Raw genomic sequence first — 23,415 nt, forward strand, 5'->3', positions numbered from 1 at the left:
AATGGACCTCACACATCACCCCATAAATGGACCTCACGTATCACCCCATAAATGTACCTCACTCATCACCCCATAAATGGACCTCACGTATCACCCCATAAATGTACCTCACACATCACCCCATAAATGGACCTCACTCATCACCCCATAAATGGACCTCACGTATCACCCTATAAATGTACCTCACGTATCACCCCATAAATGTACCTCACGTATCACCCCATAAATGGACCTCACGTATCACCTCATAAATTGACCTCACACATCACCCCATAAATGGACCTCACTCATCACCCCATAAATGGACCTCACACAACACCCCATAAATGGACCTCACGTATCACCCCATAAATGGACCTCACCATCACCCCATAAATGTACCTCATGTATCACCCCATAAATGGACCTGACACATCACCCCATAAGTGCACCTCACACATCACCCCATAAATGGACCTCACGTATCACCCCATAAGTGCACCTCACACATCACCCCATAAATGGACCTCACACATCACCCCATAAATGGACCTCACACATCACCCCATAAATGGACCTCACACATCACCCCATAAATGGACCTCACTCATCACCCCATAAATGGACCTCACGTATCACCCCATAAATGGACCTCACACATCACCCCATAAATGTACCTCACGTATCACCCCATAAATGTACCTCACGTATCACCCTATAAATGGACCTCTCACATCACCCCATAAATGTACCTCATGTATCACCCCATAATTGGACCTGACACATCACCCCATAAGTGCACCTCACACATCACCCCATAAATGGACCTCACACATCACCCCATAAATGGACCTCACTCATCACCCCATAAATGGACCTCAAACATCACCCCATAAATGTACCTCAGGTATCACCCCATAAATGGACCTCACACATCACCCCATAAATGGACCTCACGTATCACCCCATAAGTGCACCTCACACATCACCCCATAAATGTACCTCACACATCACCCCATAAATGTACCTCACACATCACCCCATAAATGGACCTCACACATCACCCCATAAATGGACCTCACGTATCACCTCATAAATGGACCTCACACATCACCCCATAAATGGACCTCACTCATCACCCCATAAATGGACCTCACACATCACCCCATAAATGGACCTCATACATCACCCTATAAATGTACCTCACACATCACCCCATAAATGGACCTCACGTATCACCCCATAAATGTACCTCACTCATCACCCCATAAATGGACCTCACGTATCACCCCATAAATGTACCTCACTCATCACCCCATAAATGGACCTCACGTATCACCCCATAAATGGACCTCATACATCACCCTATAAATGTACCTCACACATCACCCCATAAATGGACCTCACTCATCACCCCATAAATGGACCTCACGTATCACCCTATAAATGTACCTCACGTATCACCCCATAAGTGCACCTCACACATCACCCCATAAATGGACCTCACACATCACCCCATAAATGTACCTCACGTATCACCCCATAAATGGACCTCACGTATCACCTCATAAATGGACCTCACACATCACCCCATAAATGGACCTCACTCATCACCCCATAAATGGACCTCACACATCACCCCATAAATGGACCTCACGTATCACCCCATAAATGGACCTCACCATCACCCCATAAATGTACCTCATGTATCACCCCATAAATGGACCTGACACATCACCCCATAAGTGCACCTCACACATCACCCCATAAATGGACCTCACGTATCACCCCATAAGTGCACCTCACACATCACCCCATAAATGGACCTCACCCCATAAATGGACCTCACACATCACCCCATAAATGGACCTCACACATCACCCCATAAATGGACCTCACTCATCACCCCATAAATGGACCTCACGTATCACCCCATAAATGGACCTCACACATCACCCTATTAATGTACCTCACGTATCACCCCATAAATGTACCTCACGTATCACCCTATAAATGGACCTCTCACATCACCCCATAAATGTACCTCATGTATCACCCCATAAATGGACCTGACACATCACCCCATAAGTGCACCTCACACATCACCCCATAAATGGACCTCACACATCACCCCATAAATGGACCTCACTCATCACCCCATAAATGGACCTCAAACATCACCCCATAAATGTACCTCAGGTATCACCCCATAAATGGACCTCACACATCACCCTATAAATGGACCTCACACATCACCCCATAAATGGACCTCACACATCACCCTATAAATGGACCTCACACATCATCCCATAAATGTACCTCACGTATCACCCCATAAATGGACCTCACACATCACCCTATAAATGGACCTCACACATCATCCCATAAATGTACCTCAGGTATCACCCCATAAATGGACCTCACACATCACCCTATAAATGGACCTCACACATCACCCCATAAATGGACATCACGTATCACCCCATAAATGGACCTCACACATCACCCCATAAATGGACCTCACGTATCACCCCATAAATGTATCTCATGTATCACCCCAACAATGTACCTCATGTATCACCCCATAAATGTACCGCACGCATCACCCCATAAATGTACCTCACCATCACCCCATAAATGGACCTCACACATCACCCCATAAATGGACCTCACACATCACCCTATAAATGGACCTCACTCATCACCCCATAAATGGACCTCACGTATCACCCCATAAATGGACCTCACACATCACCCTATAAATGGACCTCACACATCACCCCCTGCACAAGGTCTCTATTCAGGTCTATGACTCTGGTGAAGGTGGCCAAGCCCATCCAGATGAATGGAGCTTCAGGGCGCCTGGGCAACCTGCTGCACTATTCAACTCCTGCTGGTTGTGGTCCTGCGGACACACGCACTACAGGATATGACTTGTGGACTGGAGGTGGGGGTCGACCTCTGGGACCACCACTAATCAAAAACAGGACTTTAACACATCTCTTTAGAATGGAGTGGTGGCATGAACTGCGTGCCACAACTCTACTCATCTTTTATGGATAGTGCCGTCCTCAGATATTTATGGATTGGCTGCCACCCGGCCCAGCCCGCCCCTGGATTGGTGGCATTTCGGAGCCCCGTTTTTGGGGGGCAGGTGCAATAGACGGCGCCCCACCTGTCCCTATGCCGTAACATCACTGGCAGACTGAGGGCGGCCATAGATCATAATGTAGGGTTAATTTTCATGGAGGTAAGAGCCATTTACGGCATCTGCAGGAGACCGCCTGCGCGTTTTTACGATGACCCATTGTGACATTCACTTAACCTAGAGGTGCTGGCGAATTGTAATCTCGAACAGTAGAAGCTCTTTCACTTCCAGAAATGTCATAAAGATCCAGGCTGCTGCCGCCGCCGCCGCGGGGCCGGGGCACAAAATAAATTGTACGATGTGGTGTTCTGTTTGTTTCGGTGTCTGGTTAAATTATCCTCAATTACCAAGGCGATAATAGCTGCAAGGTATTCATTAGAATTCATTACCACTTCAGCAAATCATTGCAGGATGGTAAATTTTACTTTCTGTAAAAAAAAACAACAACAAAAAAAACCTTAAATAAATTTACACAAAACATTTCCCGATCGGCCATTTATTGTGTTCTAATCTCATTACCTTCATCAAAGACAGAGTGTGAACTCGTTCTCACGGGATGGCTCACCGCTGAATTTCTTATTGTGGAATACTTAAAGCGTACCTGTCTCTTCAGGTGACTTCAGAGTAAGCTGGAATCCTATGTTCACGCGCCCACAAAGAAATAGCGCCCCTAGTGGAGTCATTTAGTGTTCCCACTAATACCCCCCATTACAGTGTGATGCTACCCCATGCCGTATCACACCCCATGATACCCTTTCCCCCACATCCTCCTCCTAAATTATGATGCATCCACAGTGCCCTTCTTACATTATAATATCTATACAGAGCCCCCCCATACATTATGATGCCCCCACAGAGCCCCTCAGACATTATTATGCTTCCACACTGTCCCTCATAAATTATAGTGCCCCTTATGCATTATGGTGCCCTTCATATATTATGATCCTCCTACAGTGCCCCTCATATATTATGATACCCCACAGTGCCCCTCATACATTATGATGCCCACAAAGAGCCCCCATATATTATGATGCCCCCACAGATCCCCTCATACTTTATGGTGTCCCCACAGCACCCCTCATACTTTATGGTGCCTCATACATTATGATGCCCCCACAATGTCCCTCATACATTATAATGCCTCCACGGTGCCCCCCATATGTTATGATGCCCTCACGGTGCCCCTAATATATTATCATGCCCCTATAGTGCCCCTCATGCTTTATCATGACTGCACAGTGTACCCCATACATTATGATGCCCTCACAGTGCCCCTAATATATTATCATGTCCCCACAGTGTCCCTTATATTTTATCATGCCCCCACGGTGTCCCCATATATTAAAATGTCCTCACAGTGCCTCTAATATATTATGATGCCCCCACAGTGCCCCTTATATTTTATCATGCCCCCACAGTGTCCCCATATATTAAAATGCCCTCACAGTGCCCCTAATATATTATGATGCCCCCACAGTGTCCCTTGTACATTATGATGCCCCCACTGCCCCTCATACATTAAGATGCCCCCACAGTGCCCCTCATACATTATGATGCCCTCACAGTGCCCCTCATACATTATGATGCCCTCACGGTGCTCCTCATACATTATCACTATCTAAAATTTTTTGTTGTTTCTGATCTACTAGGAAGCTAGTTGCTAGGAGCACCATCATGGGTGTCATGATACCGCAGTCGTGAGCAGTGTAGCTATGAATTCATCTCTGGGATAAGATAAAACACTTATTCTCTCATTTTCACTTTATTTCTCCCCCTCCTTTCCTCATAGACTTTAATAGGCTGCTGTAATCTGATCCCTCATTGAGCTGGCGGTCCATAAGGTTTTGAACTGAGGATGATGTTAGGACTAGAGATGAGCTCCATAGCTATTACCCCCTTCCCAGGCTATAAACATCGGCCCCCAGCCGTCGGCGTTCCCTCTACTGGTTATGAAAATTATGCGGGACCCCATGTCATTTTTTGGGGGGAGTCCCCATTTTAATAGCCAGTAAAGGCTAATTATACAGCTGTTACCTGACATTAATAGCCTGGGAAGCTAAATGGGTATTACCCCCTTCCCAGGCTATAAACTTCTGCCCCCAGCTGTTGGCTTTCCCTCTGCTGGTTATGAAAATTGCACGGAACCCCACATCATTTTTTGGGGCCCCTTCCCAGGCTATAAACATCTGCCTGTTATGAAAGGCAATTCAGTACTACAATGGACATAGCGGTCAGAGCACATACAGTGATCTGACAATAACCCAAAATAATAGAACGAGCTCTGAGACGTGGGAACTCTGCAGACCGCAATCCCTAATCCTCTCCAAACAACACTAGAGGCAGCCGTGGATTGCGCCTAACTCTGCCTATGCAACTCGGCACAGCCTGAGAAACTAACTAGACTGAAGATAGAAAATAAGCCTACCTTGCCTCAGAGAAATACCACAAAGGAAAAGGCAGCCCCCCACATATAATGACTGTGAGTTAAGATGAAAAGACAAACGTAGAGATGAAATAGATTCAGCAAAGTGAGGCCCGACTTTCTTAACAGATCGAGGATAGAAAAGGTAACTTTGCGGTCTACACAAAACCCTAAAGAAAACCACGCAAAGGGGGCAAAAAGACCCTCCGTACCGAACTAACGGCATGGAGGTACACCCTTTGCGTCCCAGAGCTTCCAGCAACAAATTAGACAAGCTGGACAGAAAAAATAGCAAACAAATAGCAAAGAAGAACTTAGCTATGTAGAGCAGCAGGCCACAGGAATGATCCAGGGAAAAGCAAGTCCAACACTGGAACATTGACAGGAAGCCAGGATCAAAGCATTAGGTGGAGTTAAGTAGAGAAGCACCTAACGACCTCACCAGATCACCTGAGGGAGGAAACTCAGAAGCCGCAGTACCACTTCCCTCCACCAACAGAAGCTCACAGAGAGGATCAGCCGAAGTACCACTTGTGACCACAGGAGGGAGCTCTGCCACAGAATTCACAACAGTACCCCCCCTTGAGGAGGGGTCACCGAACCCTCACCAGAGCCCCCAGGCCGACCAGGATGAGCCACATGAAAGGCACGAACAAGATCGGGAGCATGGACATCAGAGGCAAAAACGCAGGAATTATCTTCCTGAGCATAACCCTTCCATTTAACCAGATACTGGAGTTTCCGTCTAGAAACACGAGAATCCAAAATCTTCTCCACAATATACTCCAATTCCCCTTCCACCAAAACCGGGGCAGGAGGATCAACAGATGGAACCATAGGTGCCACGTATCTCCGCAACAATGACCTATGTATGGAAAAAGAATCTGGAAGGGTCAGACGAAAAGACACAGGATTAAGAACCTCAGAAATCCTATACGGACCAATGAAATGAGGTTTAAACTTAGGAGAGGAAACCTTCATAGGAATATGACGAGAAGATAACCAAACCAGATCCCCAACACGAAGTCGGGGACCCACACGGCGTCTGCGATTAGCGAAATGTTGAGCCTTCTCCTGGGACAAGGTCAAATTGTCCACTACATGAGTCCAAATCTGCTGCAACCTGTCCACCACAGTATCCACACCAGGACAGTCCGAAGACTCAACCTGTCCTGAAGAGAAACGAGGATGGAACCCAGAATTGCAGAAAAATGGCGAAACCAAGGTAGCCGAGCTGGCCCGATTATTAAGGGCGAACTCAGCCAAAGGCAAAAAGGACACCCAGTCATCCTGATCGGCAGAAACAAAGCATCTCAGATATGTTTCCAAGGTCTGATTGGTTCGTTCGGTCTGGCCATTAGTCTGAGGATGTAAAGCCGAGGAAAAAGACAAGTCAGTGCCTATCCTACCACAAAAGGCTCGCCAAAACCTTGAAACAAACTGGGAACCTCTGTCAGAAACGATATTCTCTGGAATGCCATGTAAACGAACCACATGCTGGAAGAACAATGGCACCAAATCAGAGGAGGAAGGCAATTTAGACAAGGGTACCAGATGGACCATCTTAGAAAAGCGATCACAGACCACCCAAATGACTGACATCTTTTGAGAAACGGGAAGATCAGAAATAAAATCCATAGAGATATGTGTCCAAGGCCTCTTCGGGACCGGCAAGGGCAAAAGCAACCCACTGGCACGAGAACAGCAGGGCTTAGCCCGAGCACAAATCCCACAGGACTGCACAAAAACACACACATCCCGCGACAGAGACGGCCACCAAAAGGATCTAGCCACCAACTCTCTGGTACCAAAGATTCCAGGATGACCAGCCAACACCGAACAATGAACCTCAGAGATAACTTTATTGGTCCACCTATCAGGGACAAACAGTCTCTCCGCTGGACAACGATCAGGTTTATTAGCCTGAAATTTTTGCAGCACCCGCCGCAAATCAGGGGAGATGGCAGACACAATTACTCCTTCCTCGAGGATACCCGCCGGCTCAGACAAACCCGGAGAGTCGGGCACAAAACTCCTAGACAGAGCATCCGCCTTCACATTTTTAGAGCCCGGAAGGTACGAAATCACAAAGTCAAAACGGGCAAAAAACAGCGACCAACGAGCCTGTCTAGGATTCAACCGCTTAGCAGACTCAAGATAAGTCAAGTTCTTATGATCAGTCAATACCACCACGCGATGCTTAGCTCCTTCAAGCCAATGACGCCACTCCTCGAATGCCCACTTCATGGCCAGCAACTCTCGGTTGCCCACATCATAATTTCGCTCAGCAGGCGAAAACTTCCTGGAAAAAAAAGCGCATGGTTTCATCACTGAACAATCAGAACCTCTCTGCGACAAAACAGCCCCTGCTCCAATCTCAGAAGCATCAACCTCGACCTGGAACGGAAGAGAAACATTTGGTTGACACAACACAGGGGCAGAAGAAAAACGACGCTTCAAGTCTTGAAAAGCTTCCACAGCAGCAGAAGACCAATTGACCAAATCAGCACCCTTCTTGGTCAAATCGGTCAATGGTTTGGCAATACTAGAAAAATTGCAGATGAAGCGACGATAAAAATTAGCAAAGCCCAGGAACTTTTGCAGACTTTTCAGAGATGTCGGCTGAGTCCAATCATGGATGGCTTGGACCTTAACAGGATCCATCTCGATAGTAGAAGGGGAAAAGATGAACCCCAAAAATGAAACCTTCTGCACACCAAAGAGACACTTTGATCCCTTCACAAACAAAGAATTAGCACGCAGGACCTGAAAAACTGTTCTGACCTGCTTCACATGAGACTCCCAATCATCCAAGAAGATCAAAATGTCATCCAAGTACACAATCAGGAATTTATCCAGGTACTCTCGGAAGATGTCATGCATAAAGGACTGAAACACTGATGGAGCATTGGCAAGTCCGAATGGCATCACTAGGTACTCAAAATGACCCTCGGGCGTATTAAATGCAGTTTTCCATTCATCTCCTCGCCTGATTCGCACCAGATTATACGCACCACGAAGATCTATCTTGGTGATCCAACTAGCCCCCTTAATCCGAGCAAACAAATCAGATAACAATGGCAAGGGGTACTGAAATTTAACCGTGATCTTATTTAGAAGGCGGTAATCTATACAAGGTCTCAGCGAACCATCCTTCTTGGCTACAAAAAAGAACCCTGCTCCTAATGGTGACGATGACGGGCGAATATGCCCCTTCTCCAGGGATTCCTTCACATAACTGCGCATAGCGGCGTGCTCAGGCACGGATGAATTAAACAGTCGACCTTTTGAGAATTTACTACCAGGAATCAAATTGATAGCACAATCGCAATCCCTATGCGGAGGTAGGGCATCGGACTTGGGCTCATCAAATACATCCCGGTAATCAGACAAGAACTCTGGAACCTCAAAAGGGGTGGATGACGAAATTGACAGAAATGGAACATCACCATGTACCCCCTGACAACCCCAGCTGGACACCGACATGGATTTCCAATCTAATACTGGATTATGGGCTTGTAGCCATGGCAACCCCAACACGACCACATCATGCAGATTATGCAACACCAGAAAGCGAATAACCTCCTGATGTGCAGGAGCCATGCACATGGTCAGCTGGGTCCAGTATTGAGGCTTATTCTTGGCCAAAGGCGTAGCATCAATTCCTCTCAATGGAATAGGACACTGCAAGGGCTCTAAGAGAAACCCACAACGCTTAGCATACTCCAAGTCCATCAAATTCAGGGCAGCGCCTGAATCCACAAATGCCATGACAGAATACGATGACAAAGAGCAGATCAAGGTAACGGACAGAAGAAATTTTGACTGTACCGTACCAATGGTGGCAGACCTAGCGAACCGCTTAGTGCGCTTAGGACAATCAGAGATAGCATGAGTGGAATCACCACAGTAGAAACACAGCCCATTCAGACGTCTGTGTTCTTGCCGTTTAACTCTGGTCAAAGTCCTATCGCACTGCATAGGTTCAGGTTTAAGCTCAGGTAATACCGCCAAATGGTGCACAGATTTACGCTCACGCAAGCGTCAACCGATCTGAATGGCCAAAGACATAGACTCATTCAAACCAGCAGGCATAGGAAATCCCACCATGACATCCTTAAGGGCTTCAGAGAGACCCTTTCTGAAGATAGCTGCCAGCGCAGATTCATTCCATTGAGTGAGCACGGACCACTTTCTAAATTTCTGACAATATACCTCTATCTCATCCTGACCCTGACAAAGAGCCAGCAAATTTTTCTCTGCCTGATCCACTGAATTAGGTTCATCGTACAGCAATCCGAGCGCCAGGAAAAACGTATCGATATTACTCAATGCAGGATCTCCTGGCGCAAGAGAAAATGCCCAGTCCTGAGGGTCGCCACGCAAAAAAAGAAATAACAATCAAAACCTGTTGAACTGGATCACCAGAGGAGCGAGGTTTCAAGGCCAGAAATAATTTACAATTATTTTTGAAACTCAGAAACTTAGTTCTATCTCCAAAAAACAAATCAGGAATAGGAATTCTTGGTTCCAACATAGCTTTCTGATCAATAGTGTCTTGAATCTTTTGTACTCTTGCCGAGAGCTGATCCACAAATGAAGACAGACTTCTAATGTCCATCGCTACACCTGTGTACTGAACCACCCAAATGTCTAGGGGGAAAAAAAGGCAAAACACAGTGCAAAGAAAAAAAAAATGGTCTCAGAACTTCTTTTTTCCCTCTATTGAGAATCATTAGTACTTTTGGCTTCCTGTACTGTTATGAAAGGCAATTCAGTACTACAATGGACATAGCGGTCAGAGCACATACAGTGATCTGACAATAACCCAAAATCATAGAACGAGCTCTGAGATGTGGGAACTCTGCAGACCGCAATCCCTAATCCTCTCCAAACAACACTAGAGGCAGCCGTGGATTGCGCCTAACGCTCCCTATGCAACTCGGCACAGCCTGAGAAACTAGCTAGCCTGAAGATAGAAAATAAGCCTACCTTGCCTCAGAGAAATACCCCAAAGGAAAAGGCAGCCCCCCACATATAATGACTGTGAGTTAAGATGAAAAGACAAACGTAGAGATGAAATAGATTCAGCAAAGTGAGGCCCGACTTTCTTAACAGATCGAGGATAGAAAAGGTAACTTTGCGGTCTACACAAAACCCTAAAGAAAACCACGCAAAGGGGGCAAAAAGACCCTTCGTACCGAACTAACGGCATGGAGGTACACCCTTTGCGTCCCAGAGCTTCCAGCAACAAATTAGACAAGCTGGACAGAAAAAATAGCAAACAAATAGCAAAGAAGAACTTAGCTATGTAGAGCAGCAGGCCACAGGAATGATCCAGGGAAAAGCAAGTCCAACACTGGAACATTGACAGGAAGCCAGGATCAAAGCATTAGGTGGAGTTAAGTAGAGAAGCACCTAACGACCTCACCAGATCACCTGAGGGAGGAAACTCAGAAACCGCAGTACCACTTCCCTCCACCAACAGAAGCTCACAGAGAGAATCAGCCGAAGTACCACTTGTGACCACAGGAGGGAGCTCTGCCACAGAATTCACAACATCTGCCCCCGCTGTTGGCTTTCCCTCTGCTGGTTACGAAAATTGTGCGGGACCCCACATCACTTTTTTGGTGGGTCCCCCATTTTAATAGCCAGTAAAGGCTAATTATACAGCTGTGAGCAGATATTAATAGCCTGGGAAGCTCCATGGGTATTACCCCCTTCCCAGGCTATAAACATTGGTCCCCAGCCGTCGGCTTTCCCTTTGCTGGTTACGAAAATTGCACGGGAGCCCACCCCATTTTTTTCCAAAAAATAATCTTTTATTAAATACATGTATAGTAAGCTGCACACACTGTACTAATTATATTTGTCACAGACATCCATATATATACCTATTATATTTTTATTTATTGTATGTATTTCATCTCTTCTATCCTGTCGGCTCCTGCAGTGATTTTACAGTACTTGGCAGATAAATTGCTGGCTTTTCTTCTATCTATCTATGTATGTAATATAAATACAGATATATATGTGTGTGTCACTGACATCTATATACCTATGTATTCTATGTGTATATATCTATTCTATTCTAGCCTATCACTCTGTGATTTTACCGTACGCGGCACATGAATTGATGGCTTTTATTCTATCTTTTACCGAATGTTACTGACTTTTTCCAATTTTAAGAAAAATGCTCATGTGACCGATCAAAAATCCGAATGTACCATATTCGTGCCGAATTTATGTTTGGCGATCATTTTCCTAACATATTCGCTCATCTCTAGTCATAATTACCACTGCAGTATTGTTTTAATACTTTATGACTGAGCTGTCCCAATTTTAAAAAGTGTCCCTTGTAAAAAAAAAAAACCTAAAAAAACTAACAAGAACCCCACACTGACTGTACATAACAATGTAATTGTTACGGATACACAGCTGAGGAGGGAGGTCACACAGATGCCACCACTGTTACCACTTTGTCACAGATGACACCGGAAAGATCACGCCGATCCCACCGCTGCCACCACTTTGTCAAGAGAACGTAACTCCGCTACATCCAATCATCAGGGCAATTACGCAATTGACTGACGAATGATGGACAAGGCTGCTGCTGCTTCCACTACTAGGCTGGTTGTTGGGGAACTCATATATACACCTCCGACTCCAATGCATGGAATATATATACTGTATATACCCCGATACGGTTACTGTCAGCTCCACAATAGCAAAAGAACTACTAGCTGCCACCACCAATCTTTTATACAGGCCGATTGGACAACCGTTACAGGTAGCATATGGCTTCATGGGTGCGGTTTACAGAACAAGAGGAACAAAGCTTTCACATTTTAAATATTTAATCCAGAAAAATAGGCAGTGATCATAAAAAGATATACAAGCTGATACAAAATGGGAACAAGAATGCGGTATATACATGATTGTATTCATGATTTTACCTTTACATAGAGATTAAACATAGCATGGTTCGCATCATCTAGGAGTCTGTTATTAAGTTGGAGGAGTTCTAGCAATGTGAGTGAATATGTCACGTCCAAATGTATCTTCCATAAATATCGGATCGAAGCAACACCCCAATATTCATATGTGGACAACAGAGACAAAACATCTAGAACATTCTCAGCACAATCCTTTGAACCCAGGATGCGTCTTACTTGGAACAAAGGCAGTCCCTGAACTCCTTCTCGTCTGAGTAAACCGATCTCAATCTTTTTTCCCAGTGGATATCCTGTTTTAATCACCTGTCCATGGCAGGAGGTCTCTGCTTCAAAGGAAGTTTGAATTAGTTCTGCCCTCCCTAGCTAACATAATTCCACTTGAAAGTTGGAGTGTCAGCTCTTCTTCAGTTTTCCCTCTTCCCCATATATTCAATGTGGAGGAGGGGCATGTCTCTTCCCTGGAGATGTCTTATGGAATTTCATTTTCGGCTATGACAATAATGGTTTTCATACTTATTCTAACACAACACTACCTAGAGCTAGATTTATGTGCAGAGCTATGGGTAGGGTTAGGGTTGAAGTTTAGAGTTAGGTTTAGGGTTAGAGCTAAGGTTAGGGCTAGGGTTAGAGCTAGGGTTAGCATTAGAGCTATGTTTAGGCTTTGAGCTAGGGTTAGAGTTAGAGCTAGGTTTAGATTTAGAGCTAGGGTTCATGTTAGAGCTGCGGTTAGAGGTAGAGTTATGGTTACAGCTAGGGTTAGGATTAGAGCTACGGTTAGGGATAGAGCAAGGATTAGAGCTAAGATAACAAAACAAAAAGCTAGATTTATGGGTAGAGTTAGGGTTAGAGCTATGGTTAGAGTTAGCACTTGGTTTAGGTTTAGAGCTAGGAGTAGTGTTAATGTTAAAGGTTAGAGCTAGAGTTTGAGTTAGAACTTGGGTTAGGCCTTGTGTTAAAGCTAGGGTTAGATTTAGAGCTAGGTTTTAATTTTAGAGCTCGGGCTAGAGTTAGAGCTAGGTTGTAGATATAGAGCCAGTGTTACTGTTAGAGCTGCGGTTAGAGTTAGAGATAGGGATAGAGCTAGGGTTAAGGGTAGAGCTTCGGTTAGGGTTAGTGCTATGGTTAGAGTTAGAAGTAGGTTTAGGATTAGAGCTAGGGGTAGTGTTAATGTTAAGGTTAGAGCTAGAGTTTTGGATAAAGCTTGGGTTAGGCCTTGTGTTAAAGCTAGGGGGTTAAAGTTAGAGCTAGGTTTAGGGATAGAGCTAGGGTTAGAGTTAGAGCTAGGTTTAGGGTTAGAGCTAGGGATAGTGTTAGACCTAAGGTTAAAGTTAGAGCTAGATTTAGGGTTAAAGCTATGGTTAGAGTTAGGGTTAGAGCTAGAGTTAGAGAGCTAAGGTTAGGGATAAAGCTAGGGTTAGATTTAGAAGTAGGTTTGGTGATAAAGCTAGGGTTAGGGCCTTAAAGAGCACTAACACTTAGGGGTAAGTAACAGGGAATGCTAGCGGTCCAATGTTTTGGAGGCGCAAAATACTTGCCTTACCCCAGGGCGCTGGCAAACCCAGACTGTACCACTGCAATCTGTCTCTCTGATGGTTTGTTATTGTAATTTTTCCCGGTCCAGATTTTTTGTTAAAGGTCCTTGCTGCCCGTTGTGCGGGTGCGGTGACACTTGCTGGTGGAGCGTCCTTTAGTGGAGGAAGCAGATGGCTGAACACACACTTTGCTTGAATAATTGTAAATTTGTTTGCGTTAACGTCCACTTGATTAACAAGATACCGGCCTCGTATGTCCAAACGAAGAAGCAATTTAATTGCTGTCAGTGAATGGTATATTACATTGAGGAATTGTAGCTGAGATGAATGCATCTCTCCGCGTTGATAAAAATCTGTGTCACTCCGAAGAGAAGCAAGAAGAATTAGCTCATTGATTGCCGGGTGCCTGCCAGGAGCATTGGTAGAATATTTAAAGGGATTGTTTGGAATAAAAAAAAAGTGAAGGGACTGATTTGAGTCTTTTTTATATGTATATGTTTAATTAAAACTTTTTCTTTACACTGCATTTTTCAATCCCCAGAGAGGCCTTAAACTTGGGATCCCTTGTATTATATATATTTATATACTGTATATTGTGCGGTATATAGTGTAAAGCATTGTCACCTATGAATGAAGCCCAGCTTGTGGTTGGGCTTCACTGGAGTACCAAGATGGCGGTGATCGGGATCTACAACAGGCCCCTTGCTGCGATACCAACTCATTGGCACTATGCCCAGACGGATGATCCACTGAGATGTCACAATTTACTCGGTACCTCCACCAATCAGTTATTGATGACCTATCCTTAGGAAAGGCCATCAATTTAAAAAAGTAGCGATCAACTTCTTGAGCAACAGCGATCGGGGCTAACTCCAGTCACTGCTGCTAATGACTTGTGCTGGCTGTATAACACAGCTGGTACTGCTCCTGAGCCTGTTATACGCACCCTCACCCGTACATACTTTTAACTAATAGAGCCAGAATAGTTCTGAGCTGCAGTACCACACACAACCTGTGCTCAGGTGTGGCGCCGGTTTTGAGAAGATAGCAGACAATGATTGAGGTTGGTACATTGACTGTGATCATAATTTTTTGTCACTTTGTCAGGTCTGCTACCATCATTAACCTACAGACTCCGTATCCAGGATCATCTGCCCACTGCAACTTGGAGACTCCCTCCTGTAATGATACCTCTTCCTGAGACAACCTCTTTTTCAACTGAAGCCACCATTGATCGGTTTGTCTTCCAGAATCCACCAACAAACAGCTAACATCACTGGTGGAAGATGGCTGCTCTCGGCTCTTTCTAATAGACAGGGGCGGATTTATATAAATTTGGCTCCTGGACACCAAGCAAAGTAGAGCTCCATGGTTGCCATTTTTCCCTATTTTGTTCCCTGATGGTCTTAGACACCACTGGTCATCTAGGAATTGATGTGAAATGTGGGCTCCTGGATACCAAGCAAGGTAGAGCTCCCTGGTTGCCATTTTTCCTTATTTTGTTCACTGATGGTCTTAGACACCACTGGTCATCTAGGGCTTGATGTAAAATGTGGGTTCAGTCCTCAACGGTCCTCCAGGCATCAATGGTGCCCTTTCCGGTAGTGATGCACTCCACGAAACTGCACACGTCGAATGCCCTTAAGGCTGACCCTGTCCCATGTAGCCACCTCTATGGTGTGTCCCCTACAAGGCTCAATTAAAACCTGGTTTTAATGGTAAAAAAACCCAACTGAAAGTAAAAAAAAATTGCATTTTCCCAATGGTATAGTCCCAGGCCTTTACCTGTGGCGGCAAACCTCCTCAAGGTACATTTTATAAAGTATTAATTATAAGGAATGTCCTTTTATTAGAAAGCTCATTTGAAAATGAGTTGATGATAGGATATTCTGCTACAGGGGTTAGGGTTAAAGCTACGGTTAGAGCTAAAGTTGGGATTAGAGCTAGGGTTAGTGATAGAGCTAGGGGTAAGGATAGAGCTCGGTTTAAATGTAGAGCTAGGGTTTGGGCTAGAACTAGGTTTAGTGTTAGAGGTAGGGTTAAGGCTTTAAGGGTAAGCAAATTAGTTGATGTTAGGATGTTCTACTACATGGGGTTTGGGTTAAAGCTACAGTTAGAGCTAGAGTTGTTATGATCCGTTCCAGGGTTTAATCCTATCTGCCCTTTTTCCGGGCGGATCATGTCAAGGGTTAACTTTGCTCTGCCTCATTCTAGGTTCAAGTTTGCTATTTAGCTCCTATGCATCCTGCTGGCGGTGTCAGCTATAGTTCTGCCTACGGCGTGTGAACCTGACTCTGGTTGGTCTTGATTTGTCCTGCTGTGATCTCTGACTTGCCCCGTGTGTGTTGACTCTCTTTGTCTGCCCTTTTCACAGCGTTTCCCTGTTTGGTAGTTTTGATTCTCTGGTTTCTGACTGGGCTTGTATTCGGACTCGCTTCTGTCTTCTGACTTTGTCTTATCCGCTTCTGACCGTTGCTGAACCTCCTGGCTTGTTCCTGACCACATGTACTGCTGATTCCTTTTGGTACTTCTGCCTCTGTATTTTGACTCGGCTTGTGTGACCACTCTCTCGCCACTTGGTGGCACCTGTGCTGCTGCTCTGTGGTGCTTCTCTGTGTACGCAGTCTCACTTCCCTCTCTAGCTCCCTCTGGTGGAGGTTGCGGTATATTGCACTGCAGCAGCATGACAGAGTTAGGGTTAGAGCTAAATTTGCGAGTAGAGCTAGGGTTAGGGATAGAGCTAGGGTTAAATTTAGAGCTAGGAATTGGGCTAGAACTAGGTTAGGTGTTAGAGCTGGGGTTATGGCTTTAGGGTTAAGTAAATTAGTTGATGATAGGATATTCTGCTACAGAGGTTAGGGTTAAAGCTACGGTTAGAGCTAGGGTTAGGGTTAGAGCTAAAGTTGGGATTAGAGCTAGGGTTAGGGATAGAGCTAGGGTTAAATTTAGAGCTAGGTTTTGGGCTAGAGCTAAGTTTAGTGTTAGAGCTGGGGTTAAGGCTTTAGGGTTAACTTAATTAGTTGATGATAGGCTGTTCTGCTACAGGAAACCCCAGCGTTCACCTGTAACCTGTGGGAGAACGTAGGAGCAAGTGTTCAGTTTCCCCACAGTGCCTCCGCAGGTGAAACAAAGTATTACACAGTTGTTATTGAACTCTATTGCCAAGGAACACACATGATGGGACCTCTTAAGTAGACTCTTTTAAGTCTAGCTAACGTATGATGGTCTTGAACCTCTTGAGTGAAAACAATGGCGTCTCCCGTGGAACACAAGCCTCCTCGGGAATATAATTTCTCGGCACGTCCGCCGAACATTTCTAGACATAAGTAAAGTGAAATTATCCTGCATTTAATTGTTTCAGAAATAGACTTGCCCCCGCTGGAAGTGCGGTGCGGAATAATCAGTAGCTGCAGGATTAGAAGAGGAGAAATCTGCAGCGCAGGCAGAAAATACAATAATTCCAGTATTGGGAAAGGAGGAGATTTCGTTAGAAGTAGCAGCGAGCGTCGGAGAGACACAGAACGGAGCTATCTGCATTTGCCTGATAAGGAGGCTGCAGAGAGAGGAATTATTTCTGTCGTATTGTGTTGGGGAGCAGCAATGCGGGCCCTTCCATCATTCAGAGCATCTCGTTCACAGGATGTCAGTCTATAGACCGTTTTGCGCAGACCCTCCATCCTTCGTCCCATCCGATGCACAATATTACATTAACTGGTATAAAGCAGAATATATGGCATCGCTAGTCACCGTCAGGAGCCACTGCAGATATGCAGCATTCACTGCCGGGCCGTGGTGCAAGGACAAACTCGTAAATACTGGCTTCAGGTAGAATACAAAAGCCACCGCAGGGACCGAACCAGGGGGGTATGGTGCGGTGTCAAACCTTACCTATCTCATCAGGGGTATGGTGTCGCACAGGACAGGAGAGAACACTGTGATTAAAGAAAAAAAAAATGAAAATTGCGGCATAAATTAAACGGTCCACATCACTGTACAGTAAACACGTCACGTGGAGCACGTACGCTTGATGGTTCTTATCCTAAAAGAGGCACATGCGCTTATCAGCTTCTCACCCACACATGGGGCAACCAAATTTATCCTTAGAAAGGCACATACAATTGAACAGCACCTTGTCCACATATGGGGCATCTAAACTTGACAATTCTTATCCTTGGAGAGGCACCTGCACTTGAACGGTCTCTCATCGACACATGGGGCACATGAACCTGATTGTTCTTCTCCTTGGAGAAGCCACACACTTGAACATTGTCTCATCCACACATGGGGCACATGAACCTGATTGTTCTTCTCTTTGGAGAAGCCACACACTTGAACAGTGTCTCACCCACACATGGGGCACATGAACCTGATTGTTCTTCTCCTTGGAGAAGCCACACACTTGAACAATGTCTCACTCACACATGGGGCACATGAGCCTGATTGTTCTTCTCCTTGGAGAAGCCACACACTTGAACAGTGTCTCACCCACACATGGGGCACATGAACTTGATTGTTCTTCTCCTTGGAGAAGCCACGCACTTGATCTGCGTCTCACCCACACATGGGCACATGAACTTGATTGTTCTTATCCTTGGAGAAGCCACACACTTGAACATTGTCTCATCCACACATGGGGCACATGAACCTGATTGTTCTTCTCCTTGGAAAAGCCACGCACTTGAACAGTGTCTCACCCACACATGGGGAACATGAACCTGATTGTTCTTCTCTTTGGAGAAGCCACACACTTGAACAGTGTCTCACCCACACATGGGGAACATGAGCCTGATTGTTCTTCTCTTTGGAGAAGCCACACACTTGAACAGTCTCACCCACACATGGGGCACACATGTTTGACAGTTCTTTTCCTTGGAGAGGCACACGTGCATGAAGAGACTAACGTCCACACATGAGACTCATAAGTATTGTGCACTCATGGGGCACCGAAACTTGATGGTTATTCTCCTTGAAGAGGCACATACACATGAACAGTCTCACCCACACATGGGGAACACATGTTTGACAGTTTTTTTCCTTGGGGAGGCATACGTGCTTGAAGAGACTAACGTCCACACATGAGGCTCATAAGCTTGACGGTTCTCTTCCTTGGAAAAGCATAACCACTTGAATAGTGTATTGTGCACCAAAACTTGATGGTTCTTCTCCTTGAAGAGGCACATACACTTGAACAGTCTTACACAAAAACATGGGGAACATAATTTTGACGATTCGTATCCTTGGAGAGGCACATGCACTTGAACAGTCCTTTGTCCACACACAGGGCACATAAGTTTGATGATTCTCCTACTTCGAGAGGCATACGCACATAAACAGTTTCACATTCACACATGGGGAACATAAGCTTAACGGTTCCTATCCTTCAAAGGAAGACACAATTTAACACTCTTGCTCTCAAATGTGGCACATAAATTTGATGGTTCATAATCTTGGAGAGGCATATACACTTGAACAATCTTTTATCCACACGGGCAACATAGGCTTGATAGTTCTTCTCCTTGGAGAGACATGAGGCACGTAAGATTCTTTTGCACTCAACCAAATTCTAACCCACACATGGGGCACATAAGTTTGATGGTTATTAATCTTGGAGAGACATATGTACTTGAACAGTCACTTGTCCATGCACATCGTTCACGTAGGCTTGACGGTTCTTCTCATTGGATAGAAGCTTAAGCAATTTTTTCTGAGCACATGGGGCGATAGGCTTGATGATTCTTTTCTTGGAGAGGCACATGCACTTGAACAGTCTCTCATTCACACATGGGGCACATGAGTTTGACAGATTTTTGACATACTGTAGATACTTGAAAAGTCTCTTGTCCACACTTGAGGTAGTTGAGCTTAGTGGTTTCTATCCTTGAAGAGGCACACACACTTGAACAGTCTCTTGTCCACACATCGACACATAAGCTTGATGGTTCTTATCCTTGCTTTTTATTTACTGTACTTACAGAAGGGTATATGTTCATTTTGTTTCCATTTTAGGTTTGGTCCATTTAATGGCCAGTGTGAACATGTTCCAACACATTGCATGTGTACCAACTTATACTCCAGTTCATTTCCTTCGTTTTTTTCTTTAGGTTCTTGAACTTAGTGCATGCAAGGACGTTGGCCTCCCGTTTTTTGAGCTGGACATTACATTTACAGTATATACAGTAGCTTTCCATTGTGTGGTGTCCATAGTTGGATCCCTGTCCTGCCCGGCCCTTATTCGCATTGAGGTCATTTTTGACACATGGTATGGTTTTAATACTAGAGGTAAGGACCACCAGACTGGGTACGCCTGGGATGAATTTTACGCTTTTTATTTAATCAAAAACAGTGTTTACTAAGTACCCTATGTTATTTATATGCTCTATTGCTGTTCTCTTATTTATAGCAAGGTATATGTTAATTTTCTATCTATAATTTGTCTGGTTCCTATCCTTGTAGAGGCACATGCACTTGAACGATCTGTTGTTCACACATGGGGAACATGGGATTAATGGTTCTTCTGCTTGAAGAGGCCACACACACTTGAACAGTCTCTTGTCCACACATGGGGGTGCCAAAACTTGACACGTCTTATCCTTGGAGAGGCAGATGCACTAGAACAGTGTCTCGCCCACACATGGACCACATAAGTTTGACAGGTCTTCTCCTTCAAGACACACACAGCTGAACAGTCTCTTTTCCACACATGGGAATACACACTTGAACAATCTCTCGTCCACACATATGACACCTAAGCTTGATGGTTGTTATCCTTGTAGAGGAAAACACGCGTGAACAATCTCTAATCTACACATGGGGCACATAGGATTGATGGATCTTCTCCTTGAAAAGACACTTGTACATTTTCTTGTCAGCACATGGGGCATGTAAGCCTGATGGTTCTTTTTTTACTACACATGGGGCAAATAAACTTGTTGGTTGTTCTCTTTAGAGAAGCAAATGCACTCAAACAGTCTCATTTCTGCACATTGGACACACAAGCTAGACATTACTTATTTTTGGAGATAGACACAAGCTTAAACAGTCTCTCATCCACACATAGGATACATGAGCTTGATGGTTCTTATCTTTGTAGAGGCACATGCACTTGAACGGTCTCTCATTGCAATAAGGGATCCTCAACCTGTGGTTCTCTAGTGTTTCTTAATCTTGTTTCTCTTTTCTCAGATGTACTTCAGGCCTCTTAGCTTTAGTCGAGGAAACTAATCACAACTCGGCTCGGACTACTTTTGCAGGGCAGATTCTGCACTCTAATAAGAATTTGCGGTCTGCAATATTTTCTTAGAACGGTTCAAATTTTCACATCCCAAATATTCGAGTCTGTTGCCTTTTCTCATACTAGTAAAGATTTCTGCTAAAGGGGTTCCCTACTTTAGAAAATTTGTGCAGGTGGGATTGGTCTCTTGGTGACAGTCATGTAACTTGAGACTTGTGAGCCCCAATGCAAAATCTCCAATAGGTCCCCAACATTCATGTTTCTTAGTCTTGGTCTTCTCGTTTGGACCAAAGTGACCTTTTTTGCACTCCAAGGCTCCAGTTCCTAGGAATTTTAAAGATGCTGGTCTTTATCACAAATATGATCATGCCTCAGTTTTGAAGAAATCAAAATTTACTACAAGATTACTAATAATACCGCTATGAAAGGATAAAAAACACTGCAACGCTATGAGTACATATTACTACCACATAGTGATGGAATTATTCCACCAAGATCAATCTTACCATCAATAATGCAATGCAAGAGCTGAATAATACTGCCAGACAATAACAACATATTATCGGCATATACGGTAGTAATAATACAACCATACTGAAACTCTCTGAGATCACAGGATTGGCATATGATTAGCCAGGCTGGCTGACGCTGCACCTGAGATGTCACACCAGGCCGGAGACTCAAACAAGGGATTCCACAAACTTTGGAAATTTTGCGCGGATCCTGTCGACAGCCAGAGAGCACTGACCTGAACCGTGGAACGATGTTGCACGAAATGACCCATTTATCTATTATTACCGCCATACAGTGATCATAAATTAGAAGCTAACAGTCCATATACGTGTTCATGTATGTGTACTCTGCACACTGACTCCGTAGTGAAGTCAAGTAACATTTCCCAGTATCTAGACATAAACCATTAAACGAAAAAAAAAGCCTCGATGAGTCCCTGCTGCAATCTCCTTACAAGGAAAACAGGAGAAAAATTAACTTTATTGTGATGTGAAATAATAAAACGAATACTCCAGTCACGAGCGTTATTACCGTCAGCGGTACAGTAAACCCTCCCGAGTTAAATGGGGAGGAAAATCCATTTTGCTAAATACCTCTTTGTTTTTATTCCGCTCTCACCTGGATCATGCCGCAGCAATAAAGCGGAGAGTCTCCCGGGGTTGCACAGTATGGAGGCATCGGGGAGAACATGCAGACACTAAAATGCCGCCATGGTGTTATACAGGACGGTAATGGTAATGTTCTCTTGTAACAGATCTCGGAGCATATAGGAAAAAATAAAGCTGTAATGTGGCGCATGCTTCCAGTGAGGAGTCATGGAGGCGGTCCTGGGACAAACGTTACGACTTTTTTCCCCTTCCGGTGTCATCACGTTCCGCAAAAGTGGACGGACTTGGCAAAAGGGGCGAGAAGATTGTCGCGCATGGTTGCTGACATCTAAGCCACCCCATGGCGGATATAGATTTGACTTTCTGGAGCAAACGTGCCAAGTCGTTTGTATTAGTTTACTGGCATCAAAAGGTTGCAAAATTTGGCCAAAATTAGCAATTTTATCTCCTTTTTGTGCCAAATTCAGCACATCAAAAAAAAAACCAGTGGCCAGGGTTTATCTAAAGGTTTCGGCAGGGTCTATCATTGCTCATCAAATGTACTACATTGTATAATATAGGTGAAACCTACGCCAACCTCATTTTATTTTCTGGCATGAAGGCGGCACAGAGAGGAGCCAGATTTAAGAATAGTGGAGCAACTATTAATGCAATTGGCTCAACTTACATCAGCAGCTACAGGGACACACAATGCCAGACTTCATAAATTCTCATCCATCTATCTACCGTATTTATCATCTATCTATCCTTCTATCTATTTATTTATCTCTCTATCTATTGAGGCTTACAAAAGTATTTGGACCATTTTTCCTTTCACTGCTGCTGATAAACATCCCCACAGCATAATGTTGCCGCCACCATGTTTCACTGTGGGGATGGTGTTCTTGGGGTGATGAGCTGTGTTGGTTTGGGGCCAGACATAAGGTGCCTTCACACTGAGCAATATTGCAATGAGAACGACAACGATCTATGACGTTGCAGCGTCCTGGATAACGATATCGTTGTGTTTGACACGCAGCAGCGATC

The sequence above is a fragment of the Ranitomeya imitator genome, chromosome 4 (assembly GCF_032444005.1).
Source record: "Ranitomeya imitator isolate aRanImi1 chromosome 4, aRanImi1.pri, whole genome shotgun sequence".
Taxonomy (NCBI): Eukaryota; Metazoa; Chordata; class Amphibia; order Anura; family Dendrobatidae; genus Ranitomeya; species Ranitomeya imitator.